We start from the raw sequence: 8,557 nt of genomic DNA on the forward strand, positions 1-8,557 counted from the left end.
TGCTAACATGTGATGCAGCTACGCCATCTATTGCTCGAAATTTCAAGCTGATGCATAAACAGTTTTTTATTCGGTGTATGGGAAGGGGACAAAAAATTGACCGCAGTCAACAAATTATCCATTGCATATTTCTTTTCGCCGGAAGTTTAACCACTATTTTTTATTCTGGCACGAATTAGTAGGCCAAGACAAGGAAGCAATTACGATTCAACCTAGTTTTTATTTTATGACTTTCGGGAACTAGATGAAAAGGGAATGTGTTTCTTTTATTTGGCAATGCCTTCAGCTCGGTTTTCGCGAATGGTCATTTGGCGGGCGTTCTAGAAGAAAAGGATGAAGTCTTGGCTGCTCTGAAAATGTCGATGGAATGTGAAACTCTTTTTTAAATAACAATGTTCGAAAGTGCTATTTACACGGATGATGAAGCTTTTGGATGAAGTGAAACGGAGTGGAATAAAATCGAAAGTTGAGCTATTGCAACGAGCCATGAAACATCAAAAACGTCATCGTCCTCTTACCACCACGAGTCCACCACGCGAAACCCATGGCACGAAGCACATTACATACTTCTAGATAAAGTAAGTGGTAACTGGTTTGCCATTAATTGGCAATAAAACTAGATTGTTTTTAGTGATGAATTTCTAAATGTGCCAATGGAACAACTAATTAGCTGTAACGGAAAACAAAAACTGATTTATCCGAAATCTATTCGATGTACAAATGCACCACGTGTGTGGTAAACCTGCATTTCTGACAAACATGTTCACATCGTTTTCGAAGAGAAACCATGTCGTATCGGTTACGATGTGTCGTGAATAATGAAACTCAAAACAACAATGCCCTTGAAATGTTGATGGAGTTGAAATGCCCTTCAAAATGGATTTTTTCAGTAAGTTTGTTTTTAGATATGGGGTTCATCCCTTTTCCTCTTTCCTTCTTGATTTTTCTAGCTTAACATTTTATAGCTTGTAGTGGTAAACGTCTTTCAACTTGAAAATCCCCCTCGAGGACGCGATCTACGTAAAAAAAAAACTGGGAAAAATGGCCGCCGAGAGGCCCCAACAATAAAATCTATTTCCACTTTATACTTTCGAACGTATTCAACAACCCAAGCCTTTTTTTTTTTAAGTACATACGTAATTCTGCCTCGACTCCTTTTTCCCTACCCAATTATGCTATAATCGGTGGAATTCTTTTTGCCTAGCTGGTCCAGTCCAAGCAAGCTTTTTTCACCCTTCTCTATTTGGCCCGCCTGGGTTTCCTTGTGCGTTCGTCTGTACACACGTTACCGACAATCGAAACACAAATCTGTTTAAACTCATGCTTTTTTTTTTGTTGTTGTTGTTTTACCTAGTGATTTTACTTATTAAAATATTTACTCAAACTAGCGTATAGCAATTATAGTACTGACCAACAAGGAATTACATCGTTATTATTAATTTTTCTGTTTTAAAAAAAATGTTGAGAATTAAAATATTCATTTCTTTCATGGCAACTCTACAGCCTCTTGGCAAGGTCAGTGCCTGCTGTTAAGCCAACTATTGAGGTAGTTAAAAAGAAAATCCTTTCTTTCTCTTACTGTATGGGTAGGGGGAGGGGGATATTTACTTTCTATTCAAAAAAATTTTCTAGATCTTCTGGACAATGTGTCTTTGGAGACACATTCGAAGGTAATTTCTCTCCCATTTTTTTTTATATGGGACGCTACGGGTACAAGGTTAAGCTGAAACACAGTGACCCAGTCCTCCATCAGAAACGGCAACCCTGAATGTTCCATGTATGGGGTTACCCATGGATAGGGGGGGCCAAGAAGAAAGAAATCTAGGAACAATAACAAAAATCTTCGCTTCCTTAAGAATCCTATATTTCCAAGTGTAAAATGGACCTCGCCTGTTATTTATGGCTGTCTCTGTAGGATAAAAAGACAACAATTAGTATCAACAGTTAAATTGTTTGGTTATATTGGAGCACGGAGACATTCACTTGTTTTCAGTTGCTAACAAAACGTCTTATCGTTTATTACCTGTAGGGGAGTTTGAAAGAGAAGAAAGACATCCATCCCAATAACGTTTTCAGGGTCATCCCAATGATGAGGAGCACAAGATAGCAAAAGAAAAATATCAGGTATTTCTCCTTTTTTGTGTGTCTGTGTGCTTCGTGTCGTCGCCAGCACATCGTCCAAAAGAACCCGTGACCTTGTACCTTATATCAACTGAGACACCATCGCTTTGCATGTAAAAAAAAAAAAAAACCTGCGATGTTGTTTAGAAAAAGAAAAACGAAAAATTATATTATATGTGTTTGAAGCTTCAATTTTATTTATATATTCCAGGGTCTTCTGCTGAACACACAAACGCTGTACAACTGACCCTCTGGTAAGAAGAAGAAACCTGTTTTTTTTTTTTTTTTTTTTTTTTTTAACGACAAGTTTTCGCTTTTTCTTCAAAGAATTTTCGTCTTCTCTTGACCGACTTGAAAAACAAAAAAAAAAATCCCTCACGCTAAAAAAGGCGGGACGAAAGCCATTTTAGTGAAATCCCTGCACAGATCCGGTGTGATGCAACTGTGTCCATGAAATACCCGTACGTATTACAAAATATCTATAACGTGATTTGACTAAAAGATGCTACGTTTTGTAGGGATTCTTCACTGTGTTTTGCAGGGCATTGCAGCCAATCAATTCGTGTCAATTATGTTGCTGTTGGCGAGGTAATCGCGGTATGAGAATTCACGTGGAAAAAGAGAGAGAACTAATTATTGGAGTGCCAAAAAGGTTAGAAGGGATGACGTTGCTTAAATAAAAAAAAAAAAATGGGTCAACTCTATTGCCAAAGCACAGACGGAATCATAAATCACCCGAAGCGAAAGAGAGATGGAAGAGAAAATCGGCAAATATGCAACGTGCTGCCCGTCAGATCCACAACCGCATCAAAATGCTTGATATTGTCCCATTTTTGGTTGTCTGTGGTATGCACTTGAAATTCCTTTTTCTTTTTTATGCTTCTAATGATTGATTGGAAAGTTTAATCATTTCAGGTAATCAAATGACGGGCGGAGGGACAATGATCTGCAGGGGGGAAAAAAAAGATGGACGAACTTGGCGGGCCCAGTTTGACCAAAACTAGAATTTTTCAATTCCAAAATGTGAAAACTGGCAGTTGCACGACTCAGGTCAAACCAGAATCTCAACCTATGCATTTAGTTTTAAAATTTTTATTTTCTCTTAGCACGAACGAGTAAAAAAAAAAAAAAAAAAAAAGGTTGTCGCACATGTTCCAGTGCTTTTTCTTTGTTTCCACCCGCCAAGTAAAAATGAAAAAGGTAAAAATGTTTTAAGAAGAGATTCTCTTTCTGGAATTGTTGAAAAACAATGTCCTTGACTGTATTCAATACTCTACACGTAGAGGATTATTTTTATTTTCTTATTTTTTTTAGGGGGGTTTTGTTAAAAGATCGTGATAGGATTTTTCGTGTGTCCGCATCAACGATTCTGACCGAGTCGTCGACCGATTCGGAATCGTATTTCGTGCTGTTTTTCTTTCAACTTCCAAATGGGAAAAAAAAAAAAGAAAATGTAATTTCCCTTTTTTTTTTTTTTTTTTTTTTTTCTGTTATCGGAACTGGTAATCTGACGCCAGAGTTAAGCACGAGCCTTTTTTTTTCATGTATACGTTTCATTTCATGATTTATAATTATTTATTATCATCTTCCTCGTCTATTATTTTGTTTTAGAATATTTTGTAGTTTAATGACCGCGGCCTTCAAACGAAATCATCAGCTGTTCGACTCTGTAAGGCATCTTAATTCCTTATTGTTTTGTTTTGTTTTTTGCTTTTCATTCTTCTATTTTTCCCCAAAGGTAAACCAAAGACGAAACATCCATTCAGACAGCGAACCCGTTTTTATTTTTCCCCCAAACATATGATGCCATGTTGGGTTGATGGACGATTGGAATAAGATATAACTGGCTGTTGGCCTTTTACCATATAAAATGTAATTTAAATTTAAAAATTCAAGCTATTAAATTGATAATAAAAACGTTTCATGAACCGCAGGTCGATGACGTCTGTTGGAAGAATTTTCTGGCACCTGTGAACCTCCTGCCACTCACTGGCATAACAACGAGAGGCATAAACAGAAGAAATTCGAAAAGTGAAAGTGGCCTGGTATTTTTATGTATATCTCTCTCTTACAGACACTCTGTATTTGGCGCGCTTGCGTTTAAACTCATCATTTATAATCACGCTATCCAGCAGCTGACGAGTGGCCCATCTGCAACATTTAAAGGGGAGGTGTGCAAAAGGAGGTTGTTCACGTGCAATTATGAAATGGCGTTATAACAACCAGCACGACGTACAAGCCGACGTGTATACGTGTATACTCATCTTTACATTTATTTTTTACTGCGTCATTGTGACGGGCCTCACGTACGAGCGAACGAAGGTCAACTCTTCGTTAAGCCATTTTTGCTCGTAAAACAACACTCGATGCCTTCTGACTCTTTCGCTTTTGCCCAAATGATCCAGACAAGACATCAAAGGGTGGATTGCGTAAGCGCGGATGGTGGGCGGAGTAGGTAAAAATTCATTTGTAAATAGTCGCTGTACATCGTGCCGTTTTTATGAAGACGGGACGGATTCGCCGCACTCTTTAATGACAAACAGACACACCAAAAGTTGAAGAAGAACTTGACTTTGAGACTTGATGACGTCATTGTGTTCCCTCAAATTTTTTTGTTTTTTTAAAAGATGGCCTTGCTTTTTTATACAAATAATGCACGTCTTTTGTCTTCTTTCATCTAGCAACGAAGCTATTCAACGAATCCGGCCGAATGGAAAGAAATGTCCCGTAGACCCTTCGTCTACATCAGCCACCAGGTGATTTCATTTACGGAAAAATGAATAACACGAAAAAAAAATTACGTTGGTTGCTTTCTTTAAAAAAAAAAAAAAAAAAAAAAATGTAGGACGTTCGTTCCACCGCGTCGCCAAACACATCGCCCCTTCCGGCAACCTTGAGAATCTCCATCCGCACCTTTCAGAAGCTCTTTGTGAAGATGGGACTTTTATTTTCTTTGTAACACCGTATCAAGTGACAGGTACTATGATAATCTTTACACAGAAATTGCTGCTTGTTCCGCTTCTAGCGGGGGGATTGTCTTGCCTACATCCTTCATTTGTCGTCCTCGTAGCATCTATTAGTTATTATAGCTTAACGATCAACCTTGTTCCATTGTGTTGACGAGAGAATGGGCGAAAAGAAGACGAGAGGTACACAGTCAAAGAATAAATCAAATAACATCCCGTCTTCTTCTTTTTTTAGCGAAGGACATCTGAAGGTGTGCTCACTTTTAATTTCTAGAAGGCTCCGTCCTAAAACTCTTTGTCCTTCCCTTCTTTTATGCAGTTGTCACAAAGATTAAAAAAGGAGGAGGGGAAACGAATCGTGTCAACTCCTTGACGGATAGGTAAAGAGAACTTCTTCTCGTTTCACTCGAAATGTTTCGTTGTCCGGCTTACGCGAGTCATCTAACCATATTTAATTGTTTCAAGGTTTTTATTCTCTTGGATTTGATGCCAAGATTCTATCATCCCCTTGTTGCAAAAAAAAAAACGTTATAACGGGTCGATTGGATCGTAAAACATTGGCCGGCCAACCTTTTCCAGCAAGAAAAAAACAAAAACAAAAAATGTTGATAGAAGACCTTAATCGTCTACTCCTTATACACAAAGGCCAAGGTATGCAAGAGAAATCCATCAGGGAGAGAGGGGGGGGGATGTATCGATAGCGAAAACCATATGCCATTTCGCATTTTTCCAGCCTGTTTTCTAATCCTAAAGGTTACCTATATTTTATTTTATGTTAAAAAAGCGAAAAGAATAATACCTTATATTACCATTCAGGTGATGGTGCAAGACGGCCGGCGCCAGCCACCGTGACCCTGATGACTACTACTATTACAACTGCTACTATCAGCTGAGCATGTGTGTTTTGGGGCGCAGGCGAAAATGCCAAGCCACGGAGAATCAAGAAGAAGAAAAAAAAAAAAAAAAAAAAAAACTTTCTCTCTGACTAGCCTGTCCTATGACGATGATTGCGTCTATATTTATCTATGCAACGAGGATAGCGAAATACGTCCGGTCACATCCGCTTCTTCAGCCCAATATTTTTTGAAGTGGTAAGTAAAGTTTAAACAAGTTGGATGTTAGAGCTAATGTTTTAGGAAAGCCCCTCTGTTGGGATCTCTGGAAAAATGAGGGCTAAAGGTGAGTGACCACTGGCTGTTAGTCCCTTTTTGCTGCTATCCTCTGATATTCTTTCCATCTTGGGTCGTTTTTTGTTTTGTTTTTTTTTGTATTTTACTTCTTTTGTTTTGTACGTTTGTACAAGTAACAGGTTTTCAAGCTCGCGGCAAGGACGGTCACGCTTGAAGGAACGTTCGTTCGTTCGTTCGTTTCCCTTTTTTTTTTTTTTTTTTGAGTTGTTGTTGTTGTTGTTGTTTCACTTTATGGTACTTTTTAATCTCAGAATTATGACTGTACACTTTTTTTTTTCTCGTATTTTTTTTATTACCTTTACGAAAGGGAAAGGGGAAGCGACGACTGCAGGCCACGCCGGAAAAAAATTAAGGAAGAAAATCCGAAAATGAGAAAATTAAAAAAACAGGTCCATCATTTACTACCGAAAAACAATTGACTGCGATTTTGTCCTATTCGTAAGTCCGTTTGTGTTAGGTTATATCCAGGAAATTAATCTTATATAATTATAATCAAGGCCGACCAGCTGTCCGCCGTTAAAAGGCTACCTTGCTATTTATGCAAATCCCTACTTACAATACGGTACGTGCATAACTAAACGCATAATCTTTTATTTATACCCGTGTTCTTCCACAAAATTGCAGAAGGCTCGATTAATATGCGGATTTGTAATTAATGGCTTTGAAAGTGGAAATCATTCTCATTAAACCTCTCCCCGGTGGGATGGCTGATGGCCCTGGCCGATCTGACGTTATCTCGGAAATACTGCGCCTACATAGAAAATTATCAAACAAATAACGACGGTAATTATAAATGTTACTTGCGCAATTACGGGCAAAAATTTCGGCGCTCCGTGTCAAGGTTTTTATGGAGGCGGATGCCTCCATATTCCTTACTAAGAAAACAGCAAGTTGGCGCTTTTTTTTTTTTTTTTTTTTGCCAAAACAAATTCGCTACGTTTATATTATACAAGCTGATACACAAGTTTATTCTCTCTTTTTGGCTAACGTAGGGAAAAAAAAAAAAAAAAAGAAAACGATTGGGGACTGTTGTTGTGCTGGTTGAAAGTTTGGCCGTTTTCCCGACCGCGATTTCACGTCCGCTCTTTTTCTTTTTTTTTTTTTTTCCAACGAAAAAAAAAAAAAAAAAAAACTGAATAACAACACGAGGAAGATTTTTTATTTTTTTTTTTCGTATGCACACCAGCCAGAAAGAAAAAGAAAAAGAAAAAAAAACTCTGACGCGATTTGAAAATTTCACTTTCGTTAGCTGGGACGCCCTGACTCCAGTGAATAGATACTATGGGCAGCCTGCCAACATCGTAGTTTTCGATTCCGGTTTGAATCCACGTGGAGGCAATCAGCAAAACGAAAAAAAAAAAAAATAATAATAACAGGTAGCATATTTTATTTCTAATTTGTTTTATTAGAAATTCAAAAAAATCATTTATATTATGTTAATTTTCGCCGCACTGATAAGAGAGAACAACAAAAACAATTTCACTTTTGGAAAATGTTGTATTCTTGAAAAAAAAAAAGAAAAAAAAGAGTGCCACTATCGAAGGTTATTAGAGAGATCAAAAATAATTGCGTGTGTCACCGTTATCAGCTGCAACTGTCTCAACAGATCCGGTATCTATCAGTTTTGTGGATGTCTAATGAAATCAAAAGTGTCCACGTCATCCCGGATTCATTTTTTTCTTTTTTGTTTTGAAAGAAATTCAGATTGCAATAAGTCATGGCGATTAACCGGTTTTTTGTTTGTTTGTTTGTTTTTTTTTTTCATTTTTAGGTAAGGGTTTTTTCCGTTTCTGAAATAAGAAGAAGAAAGAGAAAAAAGGAAAAATCTGTATAAGAAATTGTGAAAGAAGAAATGGGTTGTTTCCCTGTTATTCGACCCGAAAATAAGGTGGGCGTTTGGAAAGTGGGTGGTGAAGAGGGCACGTTCTCTTCTTGTGTACACCGTCACCTGACGAGAGATACAAGCCGAAGGTAAGAGGTGTCAAGGACGTTTCGCTGCAATAAAGTCTGCGCACATCGTCTACTATCGACCCAAGTTGACCTAAATAACCTTTCGACGAAATATTTACGAAGAACATTAAAGAACAAGAGTTTAAATCAATTTTAAAGGTATAACGAACATTTATTTAAAATCATTTTTCCTTTTTTTTTTTTTTGTTTTTTTTTTTTTGATTTGTTTGTTTGTTCTTCATTCCATCACATGAACTAGTGATGTACAGGTATACCCAATGACCTCGTATTCTACTTTTCACTTCCACTTGGACTACATCAAGTCCCCCC

General features: G+C 37.5%; 2 long non-coding RNA genes across 2 annotated transcripts; both read left to right on the forward strand.

Moving 5' to 3' along the window:
- Positions 1 to 2,525: 2,525 nt before the first annotated feature.
- LOC130688647 (uncharacterized) lies at positions 2,526 to 3,184 on the forward strand. Its single transcript, XR_009421800.1, has 3 exons — positions 2,526 to 2,582; positions 2,673 to 2,967; positions 3,037 to 3,184. It is a non-coding gene; the product is annotated as an uncharacterized LOC130688647 (long non-coding RNA).
- A 2,378-nt stretch (positions 3,185 to 5,562) lies between these two features.
- Positions 5,563 to 6,648, forward strand: LOC130688645 (uncharacterized). Its single transcript, XR_009000473.2, has 3 exons — positions 5,563 to 5,840; positions 5,904 to 6,178; positions 6,585 to 6,648. It is a non-coding gene; the product is annotated as an uncharacterized LOC130688645 (long non-coding RNA).
- The last annotated feature ends 1,909 nt before the right edge of the window (positions 6,649 to 8,557 follow it).

This window comes from Daphnia carinata, chromosome 9, assembly GCF_022539665.2.
Source record: "Daphnia carinata strain CSIRO-1 chromosome 9, CSIRO_AGI_Dcar_HiC_V3, whole genome shotgun sequence".
Taxonomy (NCBI): Eukaryota; Metazoa; Arthropoda; class Branchiopoda; order Diplostraca; family Daphniidae; genus Daphnia; species Daphnia carinata.